This window comes from Homarus americanus, unplaced genomic scaffold, assembly GCF_018991925.1.
Source record: "Homarus americanus isolate GMGI-L3 unplaced genomic scaffold, GMGI_Hamer_2.0 scaffold57980, whole genome shotgun sequence".
Classification (NCBI taxonomy): Eukaryota; Metazoa; Arthropoda; class Malacostraca; order Decapoda; family Nephropidae; genus Homarus; species Homarus americanus.
This window is the reverse complement of record NW_024716703.1, coordinates 22,906,246-22,919,445: the sequence shown is the minus strand read 5'-3', so window position 1 is coordinate 22,919,445 and position 13,200 is coordinate 22,906,246. Positions and strand designations below refer to the sequence as shown.

The window sequence follows — 13,200 nt, the reverse complement described above, 5'->3', positions numbered from 1 at the left end:
CGCCAATTCTCCACCTAAGCCTCGTTAAGTAATCCTCTTAATGTCGCCAATTAATCTCCTGCACATCGTCAATTTTTTAACCAATTGACCTCCCTGTATCTCGCAAAATCTTTAAACTGTGTCCTATCAATCAAACTCCAGCAACTGGCCATTTTTTCTCCCTGAACCTCGCCAAGTACTCAACATGCATCTCGCTAGACATTCTCCTCCATCTCAGTAGGGAATACAACTGTACCTCGCTAATTAATATTCAACCTGCGCCTTGAAACGTTAAATAATAAAAAAAAGGGTAGGCACGGCTAGAATGGGCTAGGTACGGCTAGGCAATAATCATCCATGAAGTTACAAGTAACTCGTTTCATCCTTCAGTGCACACACACACACACACACACACACACACACACACACGTGAGAGATAAACAAATCATTGACGCCTGCGTGCCGACCTTGAAACACTTGCCGAAAGGAAGTTCACCTTTAAGATCATCGATTACGTACATCAATTGCACAGTGCAGTCCAGGGAGCGACGGCCGCAATGTGCCCTCTGGCTATACGTTGAGGTCGGTGTAGGGTAGGGAGGGGAGGGCAAGTACGGGCGGGTGGGAGGACGGCCCTATAGGGTGATTTGGGGGAAGGGAGGAGGTGGTAGGAAGGTTAGGAGTGGAAGAGGAGATAGATAGCTGGTGGAAAGATGTATATGTAAAAAAGAGGGAGAGGACAGGTGAAGGTGATGGCAGTGTGGATGAGGTGGATACTTGGTGGTGAGGGATGTGTGTGGGGTTGTGGTGGGTGTACTATATCAGAGGGAGGTAGTGTTGACGTTGGTTTGCGCAGGCTTAGTAAGAGAATAGGAGGTTCGATACACAGGTGACGGTGAGCGGGTGGGTGCCGTGATGGGTGGAGAGATGGGAAGGAGGTGGACGATGAGTAGGTGGTGGTAGTGGTGGTGGGCCGCCACTGGACGTTCTACTGTAAGTCTCGTGGAAGTTGGGTGAGGAGAGGGACAAATGCACCACCCTCATGTGAACCTTAGAAGAACACAACAAACTGTTCGGAAGATCCGTCTTCAGAGAACTTGTAGATGTAATCACATTTTCATGACACAACTCTCCTACAACCATTTATGAGGAGAACAGCAGCAGTATCCAGGACAACACCACAACGTTAACAATATAGACAAGCTTTCATATTTAATCTTCTTTGGTCCTTTCACCCAGGTGTTGATTTTCTTATCACCGCAGAAAGTTTTTCTCGGTAATCTGTGTATCAGCATGTTGACAGAGAGAGTGGGTTCCATAAGACATTGTGGTTACAACACACCGTATACTAAGGAGGCAGTGTGGCCAGTACTGCAACCGACGCCTACACATCCCTAACTGCAAAGTAAGGTACCTTTCTACAGCTAACAGGAGGTTGATGGTGTACAATTGTTTTCTACTGAAGTACTAGTAGTTCGCAACAACTTTCTCAGCTCAGAATTGTGTCTTATTAAATTTTCAAAGGCACAATCTGTCATTTTATCTAGACAGTATACGCAAAACCGTAAGAAATATTACCCAACCAACCCCAAACGACATTACCATACCAAGTCGACCGAACTCAATCTGACTGGAGCGCGATCATATCTGAAGCAATTCAACCAGATTTGACCCGACCCATCCTGATCCTCGATATTAAGTTAAGACGATTCTGCATGTAGCCATTTAATATTAGATCAGGACGACTCTGTGCGTAGCTCCACTTTTTCACCATAAGTCTTAAGATATTTCTCTTCCCTCCTCCTCGAGAAACACACACACTAATATATCAGTCCATGATATTCCTCACCCATTCCTCTTACCATGATACCCCTCGAGAAAGACAATCGTGAGTACCTACCTTATGAAATTCCTTATCGAGAAAAATATGTTATTTTCCTGATTCATCAAATCTTTCACCTGTGTACAGACCCTGGCAGACAGGAGACGAAGGGATAAATATAGGACGGCCAACGCAAACTGTGCCACGAGTTACTGGACCCCTTCACTGTAACACCACACGGCACCATATACGTTCTAGTTAGACCCCAAATATTTGTGCATCTGTTACAACAGCACTGTAACGGTCATTCCATCTTCTGGCACTGAAAATTAGCTTAATCTCTTATCCTTTTTTTATTAATAATCTTTTTATTCTCCTCTACCTCCTCTTTTTTATAACATACACTGATAAATCTTGTTAGACGATCATAATAAACTCAACATCAATTCAGACCTTTATTAAATGTTATTTGGGACATAAAGCAACTCAAAAGGTTCCTATTACAATTTTTTTTTTTTTTTTATTGGGCACCCCCCCTACATCCTTGTGTAAGGTGAAGCGCAGAAGCGTTTACAGCGCCCAACAGGGAAGCATGCTAAGTTCATGCTTGCCTTTATGTCTCACGAGTTAAGGGCGTAGAAGCCTGAAGAGTCAGTGGTTTTATGTCATGAAGTTATTGGAAGCTCCAACAACTTTCCCTGAATACAAATTCGCAATTTTCGATTTACACCAGGTACCTACTTTACTGCTAGGTGAACAGGGACTAATGGGGTCAAGGAAGTAAGTCCAAACAACTTCCACCGACCCGGGAATCGAACCCGTGACATCTCGCTTGCGAGGCAAGAACGGTACCGCATCTACCACCGATACCCCGATCCTATTACAATAAAAATATAATAAATATCCACACAAAATAAATACGCATTTCTTAAAACCTTTAAATCGAAAAGTCATTTAAAAAATAAAAACTAATAGTCTGACAGATCAAGACAGTGTAGCTGCGCAGTTTAATATAGTATGTGTGTGTGTGTGTAGGAGATATCACACGTGTGGATACTTGTTAGAGAGGCGTAGTCACTCTTTACAGCGAGTCCGGAATCCTCTTTATAAAACTGGTTAGGATTTAGGTTCATATGAGCGCGGGTCAGTTCACCCACCCACTCACTCGACCTGCCACCTACCCACACTCACTCGACCTACCACCTGCTCACTAACATGACCTACCAACTCATTCGACCTACCAACTCACCTGACCTATCCACCCACCCACTCACTCGACCTGCCACCTACCCACACTCACTCGACCTACCACCTACTCACTAACATGACCTACCAACTCACCTGACCTATCCACCCACCCACTCTCTTGACCTACTATCTACCGACACTCACTCGACCTGCCACATTGCACCATAGCCATAATCAGCACTACCAACATACAGTAGACATAATCACCGCCGCGTCATATGCATTACCTTACCACACCATAATTACCGTAACAATATGCCAAACAACACTAACCACAATAACATCCTCACCATACTATAATCATAAGTCACAATTACCACACCATAATCACAGTAACCATCACCATACCACACCACAAACAAATCAATATCAACACCAGAAGCAGTACCACACCCTCAACACCAACACTACACTACCACACCACTATACCATCAATACCACCACCACTTCTCCATTACTACACCATCAAAACCACCACCACCACCAACTCCATCACTACACCATCAACGCTACCGCCACCACACAACCATCACTACACCAGCACCACCATCACTACCCCAGCACCACCATCACTACACCAACACCAGCACACCACAACCACAGAGAACGTGGAGTAATGGCGCCCCACCCCACACCACACCAAGCACACCTAATTGATAGCCGGTTGATTGGTCGATTGTGACCCTCCCTTGGTTACCTGAATGTTGTCGTGGTGAGTTTCCTCCCTCCCTCCTGCCTAAGCCAATCATCATCCTCTTTAGCTTTTCATCCTTGACGGTATCCCTACTGAATCCACAATGCCATCAAATTACAGTTCCATCCCTTTCAGAACTCACGATACTTATAGGTTGTGATTATTTTTTGTTCCCGGTGTAGTTTTCTAACACGGCAATAGTAACTAAGCAAAAGCTCGTATCTGTCCCTCGTATACGGCCCCTGGATCACTGATCCTCGCACACCCACCAGGCGGACACCCTTGTGATTCACACGACGAGGGCCGGAGAGGTTCCCTCGTGCTTCAAGGGTAACGTGACTCTCTCACCCGTGATCGGAATTTTCTCGGTCACTGGGTATTCTTAAGGCAGCTGAACTGACAGACAGACAAACAGAGACAGGCAGAAAGACAGAAAGACACACGCGACATACATACCGTGACCTTTAAGAAACACTGCACCAGAATCTCTTTGTTAGATGTTCCTTTACACCGTAACCTCCACACACTACAGTGATCAACAAATGAGGATTTTTTCATGCATCACTGAACTTAAAAACGTGACAACTACGACACTGAAATAACTCGCCCACGCCCAGGTAAGGCCTAGGGAGCAATTATCGTCAGATATGAGGACGCTTGACAGGCCACACCGGGGCGTGCCAGCCCGGCAAAATATGAACCCCCACACCAGCTCTTACCCGGGAAGGGAGGAGGTGGATGGAGGAAGAGGAGGGGGAGAGGATAGGAGAGGGTTAGAAGGGGAGGAGAGGGAAGGAAAGAGAACCGAAAGGTAAAGAGGAGGGGGGTGGAAGGAGGGGGGAAGGAGGAGGAGGAGCGTGGAAGGAGGGAGGGAGAGGAGGTAAAGGAAGGAAGGGGAGGGTGGGGGAGGGAGGTAAAGGAAGGAAGGGGAGGTGAGGAGGCGGGGGAAGGGGGAGAATAGAAGGAGGAGGAATGGGAGAAAGAGGGAGATGGATGAGAGAGAAGTTGAGGACAGAGGAGGGCGGTAAGGAGGTGGGTATGGAGGGACAGAGGAGGGGGGGATGAGGGGGCAGAGGACAAAGGGGAAGAGGATCGTGGAGAGGATTCTTTACATGCAAAAATACCTCCTCACCACCACGTACAATAAATTCTCTTCATCAAGCACAACAAACTCCAACCAAGAACAACAAATTCTCATTCTCACCAAACCCAACACAGTTTCACAAAGAAGAACAAATGCTCACCAAATACAACTAATTCTCACCACGCACAACTAATTATCACCACGCATAACTAATTCTCACCAAGCACAACTAATTCTCACCACGCACAACTAATTATCACCACGCATAACTAATTCTCACCAAGCACAACTAATTCTCACCAAAAGAACCAGACCTTAGAAACGGTATTTAAACTTTTCAGCATTTAATGGATGCAGAGCGGCGGGTTATAAGCCAAATTAAGCCATCATGAAGTTAATTACCATTTTGTAGATTTCCCGGGCAGCTTCGTCCAAGTCACCACGAAAGTAAAAAAAAAAAGTAAAAACACTATACCCACCGAACTATTTTCCTGTTCCAACCAACATATTGCTATAGTGGCCTCTGTCAAGTCACACATTATATACGATGAAACCACTAATAAAAATCGTGCCGTTCAATAGTACAAGGTGGTAGAATTCATCAATGGTAATAACTCTTTTGATCCACAACCATAGGCTTTGGACAACGATAAGACGAACAACTGTGAGTAGCCAGTCACCGCCCCCTCCCTTCCCCTCCCTATGAGTAGCCAGTCACCGCCCCTCCCCATGAGTAGCCAGTCAGCCCCCACCCCCACTTGTACTGATTTTCGATAATGGTATAAGCAATATATACTTTCCGCGTGATCATATATTGTACACAGCTGCGTCCAAGTATCCTGCGTGGTGGTCGAGTATCCTGTGTAGTGGACAAGGGTAGTGGCTGAGTATCCTGTGTAGTGGACAAGGGTAGTGGCTGAGTATCCTGTGTAGTGGACAAGGGTAGTGGCTGAGTATCCTGTGTAGTGGACAAGTGGGTAGTGGCTGAGTATCCTGTGTAGTGGACAAGGGTAGTGGCTGAGTATCCTGTGTAGTGGACAAGGGTAGTGGCTGAGTATCCTGTGTAGTGGACAAGGGTAGTGGCTGAGTATCCTGTGTAGTGGACAAGGGTAGTGGCTGAGTATCCTGTGTAGTGGACAAGGGTAGTGGCTGAGTATCCTGTGTAGTGGACAAGGGTAGTGGCTGAGTATCCTGTGTAGTGGACAAAGGTAGTGGCGGTAGTGGACAAGGGCTGAGTATCCTGTGTAGTGGCGCAGTATCCTGTGTAGTGGCTGAGTATCCTGTGTAGTGGCTGAGTATCCTGTGTAGTGGCTGAGTATCCTGTGTAGTGGCTGAGTATCCTGTGTAGTGGACAAAGGTAGTGGCTGAGTATCCTGTGTGGTGGACAAGGGTAGTGGCGGTAGTGGACAAGGGCTGAGTATCCTGTGTGGTAGACAAGGGTACAGTAGCTATTTCCATCACGTGTCTTAATAAATAACAGGTTGTCCACGTATACACTGACAGCAGCTGTGTCCACGTTTACACTAACAACAGATGTGTCCACGTGTCCTCTGCCTCACCACCTCACGCACGACAATCACAAAGATCTCATTAATTCATGTATGAACTCCTGTGACAATTATCGTTAAATTGTGCACAAACTCGTAAAAATACAAAAGTTACTAATATCCATATTTTATTCTCACATTTCAAGTTATTTTTGACCAGAGTCTTCCACACTAATCACATCTCTATACCTTCTACCCATTTTTTCCGGCATATCCCCCAAAGCCTTGCCAATGACATCTCTATGGCATATCCCTAAGTCTTCCCAACCACACCTGTAATAAGTATTCCCAAGTTAATATTCAATCAAGTTACAAAATTCTTTCTATTCACGGCTGGACAGAATATCTCTAAGTTAATATTCAGTAAAAGTCCGCCACGCCATTATTCATCTCTATAACAAATTCCAAGTTAAAAATCTATCCTGTGTTTCTCCCCCTTTGAAGCTGCTCCAATTATCATCACTAAAATTACGTCTTTCTCGTGCCCATCACCTCCACCCCAGGGGTCTGTAGGCGAGTTTTATCCCGGGAGCAGGGAAATCTTAAGATCTCCCAATCATAACTCCACCCAGCTGTCATAACCCCATCGAGCTGCCATAACCCCATCGAGCTGCCATAACCCCATCTAGCTGTCATAACCCCATCCAGCTGTCATAACCCCATCCAGCTGCCATAACCCCACCCAGCTGTCATAATCTCATACAGCTGTCACAACCTTATAACAAAACAACAACTACACAAATTCACCTAATTCCTTCATTACGTCAAGATCTGGTTTAATATGTCTCTCAGTTCCCTAATGTGTTGACTCTGACGCAGCTACAGCATCCAATCCCCGGGTCATGTAAAGGGAGGTTCTTAAACCCTTGAAGCGAGGCAACACGGAGCTCCTACCCACATGATGACACTCGTAAAAGATCCTCGCTAACGCCTGAAACATCGCCGTGTCTATATACACCACAATTAGCTGTTGATGACATTAAACGCTCAAGGTCTACGCACTACCCGCATCGGCTACACAATCAAACACCCACATCACGCATTACCCGCATCGGCTACAATCAAACACCCACATCATTAACATCTGTCTTCTCATCAGTTTACCGAAGATACGCAGAAGAAGGAACTTATATAATACATAAGAGAAAATAAGAAAGAGTGATGATGATTTGCTTATAAGGATGGCTTACAGAAATTCGGAAAGGGCGAGATTTCATATTCAGATTTGCCCCACGCAGAAGCAGGGGCTGGTTTGATGCGTAACCCTTCCCTCTTCCATCCTGTAGCGGCCAACAGACAAGCATGTAGAGTTGGTGCTTGCCTTCTTAGAATTAAATTTTTGAAAGGTCGGGAGTTTTCCTGTACATGTAGTAAAGGAAGGCTAAATGTACAGGCAGAGATTGAAGTATCTTCCCAGCTTTGGCCGAAATATAATGAAACCTGGCAGATTATACAAGCGTTATCGAGACTACATGCGATATATTCGTCAAAACCCGGGAGTCATTCTCTCACTGTACATAGGAAGGACTCCTACTACAGGTTCATGTGTTTAAGGTAATGTGCGGTAGGTCCCTAATAGTGTCTGAACGTGAGAACGAGGAGGAAGCATCAAGGTACACGGGAGGGTAACAAGGTTAATGGTGTACCGTCACACACACACCGGCCTTACAACAGGGACGAGAGCTTACTCACACAGGATAATAACAAACTGATGGACACATCTGACATTACACATATCGGATTGCACACGACTCCATTCATGTTGGCAGAGATTACCAAATGACATACAGCTCCAGGTAAGATTACTAGCAAGTCAGATCCATCCACTACCAATATACCCAACCCAGCCCACAGTCCCATCTCTCCCAGCAACACCGCAAACACTGATCACGTCAACCATGAATACTGTATATACTTACTAAAGTTCAAAATGTTTATTTACGTAATTACAGCATCACCCATCCCATTAGTGTGAGCGGTAGAACACAGGTAAGGTGGAGGATCTTCCCTCCACCGGGGCTGGTTTAATTAATGCCAGGTATCCCAACTGGGGAGGGGGGGGGGGTTAAGGAGCACCGCCTTTATTACTATCTGTCTGTTACTATGTCTAATAGAGCAGAGGGGACGACGTCTAATATACCAGTTCGTCAGTGCACGCCAAGTTTCGGTAATTGGATATTACTGTTTACATTAATAACCTCAGTTCTGAGAACAACTGAACAATGTTGACTAATTTATACGGCTACCCAGGTGTGAGCACTACAGCTGAGCCCTCGTAGTCAACACACTATATCTTCAGTACAAACACAGGACCAGTATTCTATTTAACTTACACTGTATATTTCTACTTGGTGATTAAATAAATGTGTCGTATTATAGTGATCATCGCATACTCAGGGTGGCCAAAATCTGGTTACTGGAAAAAATTGTCATGTGCAAGAAAAGAAGATATTGATAAAATCACTCGGGGAAAAGGGAAACAACGGAGCACCTTAGCTTTCGTCTTTATTCAAAACATCTTAATAAACTTGTACGTGCATGTGAACAGGTAATACCAACCACCAGCACCACAACTTTCCATCATTAACGAGTCCACGATAAAATTTCAGAAGGCAAACAACTACAAGGTGCTCACACTACCTTTTATACCCTCCCGCCAGACCTCAAAACACCCACAATGGCGGAAAATCTCCAACACTGATTTCCAGGAGTCACTTGTCGATATGTGGCGTGAGGGAGGAGATGAGCGTCCTGTGTGTTGTGACGGCCTCCACCTCCTCTTCACACCTGGTCCAGGAAGCTAGGTGACCAACGCCAAGATGGTTTCCACGTCAACGCCTCAACACACCACAGATAAAATATTTGGGAAAAGTCATGAGTGAATTACTGCTATTACGTGATGAATGAATTAATTTGTTACGGAGGGTGAGCGACATGAATACCAAAGACAAGTTATCAACCGACCAAAAATGACTTAATTATATCAGGTTGACATAAAGGTGTCCATCTCACGACCCTTGAGCAAACTCATTTAATGCGGAGGGAACTTATGTTTTAGCGACATACACGTATAATATAATGATTTAAACACGACTATATGATAATCTAAATTAAGAAGACTAAAATTAACTCACGGCAATTACTCACTCACGGACGGATAATTCCACTCAAATACAACTACCATACAGTTTATGTCTGCTCTAAATGTGTGGTGTAGTGCAGTATAAAGGGAGACCAATTTTAGAATACAAACGGAGCAAATATCTGTTGTATATATTTAATAATAACTTTAAGCGGAGTGGAGATTTTTCAGGTGGTCCCTTTAAGCTTTACATCAGTAGAATATATAGACTGCTGCTGACTGGCTGGTGCTGCACTGTTGTTGTTCCTGGCACCCGACCCACCCACCCCCCTGACACGTGTGGCGCCCCTTTCTAAACAAAAAGTAACACGTTTCCCATAATTAACACTCGCTACCTGGTGCTCGCCGCCTCACACTTTTGAGAGCAACGTAATGAAGTAATAAAGTATGGTTCAATGGAATGACCACCAGTTTTCACAACGTTCTGTGTGTAATTACTTGCATATTTCAGCTTCGTGATAAAAGGGATAATTAATCCTGGTTTTTGAATACTCATGCTGTTTCGTGCGCTTTACATAGAACAAAAAATATGACGAAGTATTAATTTCAAATTTTATTTACTCATTATTTTTCCTTTTAACGTGACCATAACATTAATGTACAAGTTTAGCAAGTGTGTGTGTGTTGTAAGGTGTGACTACTCCTCTATTAAGGGAACTGAGACGACACTGTCTTCGTATTTATATTAAACTCTACTAATGAGACTGTTCGACCTGTTGTCAAAAGTTGTGAGTGAGAGATGAGTATGAAGGAGAGACATGACAAGGACACAAAGACTGGTAGTAAGGACAGGGGATGGATGATAATGAAGGACACCTAAAGAGAAAGTGGAGAGAATGACTGGAGTGAGGGGAGAATGACTGGAGTGAACGGAGGGGAGAGGAATGAACAAGAGTTGAAGAGAGACATGGGGAAATGTATCGTATCAAGGCACAATGCAGGTGAGAGGGATGTTAGCTCTGAGCACACAGAAATATGCAAATGTTGGGACAGTAGAAAAAGTCGTCACATGGAGCACCTTCCACAGAGGGAGTGTTGACTACAGACACGACTGGACCAATCTATTTTCTTTCAACCCATATGACTCCGTTGAAACAAATGCAAAATGTGAAAGCAACACCCAGGCAAGTGAAATACTGTGGAGCATGAAGGAGCCACACAATAAATTCCAAACTATCCCAATAGAGGGAAGCATCCTCACGACACACCCACACCACTCACACCCCACCAGTACCATGCCAACAGTAAAACGACGGAGGCCACCACAACAAACGTCAAACTACAACACCAGAGAGGCAGTGTTATAGCACACTGGCGCTCCACCAACACACTCCCGCTAGTAAAAGTACGGAAGTAATGAATCCAAAATGCAGAGTTCAGATCAAATCCTGCTGGTAAGAGCTGGGTTCACGGGCAAGTTTTTGTGGCAGAAGCAACCACGATGACGCGGCTGGCCGTACCAGTTACCTTTAAGTAAAACTGGTTTAAGAGACGTAATAAAAACCTTAAAACCTCTTCATGAAAAGGAAAGTGTAGCAGTTAAATGTAAAGTGGCTTTAAAGTTCAGTTTCATCTTTTTGTTATACAGTTACTATATGTTAGAGAGCAAAGGGCGCCTGTGATAAGATCCTGGACGAGTCGCTGGTGTTAGCGGTTTCATTCAAGGTGAGATAATTAATACAACGTGGAGGACGCTGAGTGTCTCTTACAGCAATATTTCGGTGAGGGTTGTTGTCTGTGTTACTACACAATGAATGGCGCCCACTCGCCACCTACATTAACTGTCCCTGACAGAAACACACACACAATGGTTGACGTCGGCGTGAATAAATGCACCTACATGAAGGTAAGGAAAGGCAGGTACACATCAGCACATGCATAAACATCTGAATATGCACACACACACACACCCGCATAAAATATACGTAAATTTACGTGTAAAAAACACACACATACCTGCATACACACACATATCCAGGTATGAAGACCCCTACTTACCAAATGGTCATACCTCCACGTTAACACCTTAGTAGAGATATTGTTTAACGGTAATAAATATAAACAACACAGTAAAGCGACACATTATGTACTCGTAGTAATTACAACAATCATCCTCCCAAACCCCGCCACATAAACCATGTAATCTTCTTCGACAATACCTACTAGTGTGTTACTCATCGCCCCACGATCATTCCATACCTGCTTCAGGAATTCATGCTACACACCATACTACAATGTTATATCGAACTTATATTAGTAAGTATAAGTACAGCTGAGGACAAAATTTCCTAAACACTTGGCAATATTTGGCATCTACTTCTGGGTCACATCACATGGAAACCACAAAATGGAAAAAAAAACGGAAAAAAATCTCCTTATATGTAGAAAAACATGAAAAAATACGTCTAAATCCCAGTTCCTCTCACCAAGTACTTACATACCAGACACAGCCAAGTGTTAAGGGAATTCTGTTCGTAACTGTACATAAAATGTTTGGGAACTCTTACATGCGTCACAGAAAATTCACACCACCAGCTTGTAAATCTACACCAAGAACCACGGCAAAGGGAACTTAGCTCCTCGTCAGGTGGTGAAGCAGTTGAGGATGGCACTGACCAGCTTGGGGTGACTCGGGTCAGCTGCCACTACAACAACACTTCATCTTCTTACCTGGGGAGAAAAAGAGAACCGTATTATTCTATGTATCACAACGATAACATTCACGGGGAGGAAGTAACACCAAAGGAAACGAAATGAAACGAAACTGGGCAACAGAAATACAAAAAATAAATAAACTAACAAACAATCTTTATACACAAAACCTAACAAGACCATTTACTTTACCCATTAACTTAACAAATTGGTGAGTCAGCTACTTAAAAACCCATCCGTAACAAGTCAACACTGCCAAAAATATCAAGTGTGAACAAGAGTGAACCACAGACCAGGGACCACCACACCTATGGTAACCAAGAGCGAGAGACACCACCACACACACCAACGGCCTCAAAAAACGCGGCTCACCACTCATCAAATACAGCTATCAGACTCTGAAGGATATGTTGGTTGACACTGTGCTGTACCGAGCAAAGAGAAAGGCGGAAAGGGAGGGAAGGGGGGAAGACGAGGGTGAAGTTTAGAACGGAAAAGGAAGTTGGGTGAATAAACAGAGGACTGAGAAAGAGACGGGAAGAGTGTGGGGGAACGAGATGGAATGAATACGGTAAAAAAAAATAGAGACGGTGGATGGCAAGGGGGGAGGGGGTGTGTGGAAGTGGTAGGACAAGAATGAAGACAAAGGATATCAGGCGAGATGACGGAGGTAAATCAAGACAGTCTATATAATAAACTTTGAAATATATTAATAAGGCATAACGCCACCTACAGCAGTTACGGAAAAAGGTGAAAAATAAATAATAACAATATTAAAATCGTGAAATAATAATAATAATAAAATGACAAAAATAATACAAAATTTAAAGTAATAATAATAATAAAAAATGTGATTCACGTTCAGCATGTTAGTTAATAAAGCTGGCCTAAAAAATTATAAGTCATGACAATGTTAAGTCACCGTACAGCTTCAAAGACATGACATTAAATTTTGACCACCCACACACACACACACACACACACACACACACACACACACACACACACACTATCGTGCCAACTTAGACCCCG

The 13,200-nt window shown here is 44.0% G+C and overlaps 1 long non-coding RNA gene across 1 annotated transcript in view; it reads right to left on the bottom strand.

Annotated features, from left to right (window-relative positions):
- The window catches only part of LOC121858336, a 78,928-nt gene extending 66,011 nt beyond the window's left edge, over window positions 1–12,917 (bottom strand). The window contains exon 1 of the long non-coding RNA XR_006087420.1: window positions 12,024–12,917. This is a non-coding gene — a long non-coding RNA (uncharacterized LOC121858336). The remainder of the gene's footprint in view (window positions 1–12,023) is intronic.
- Window positions 12,918–13,200: the final 283 nt, after the last annotated feature.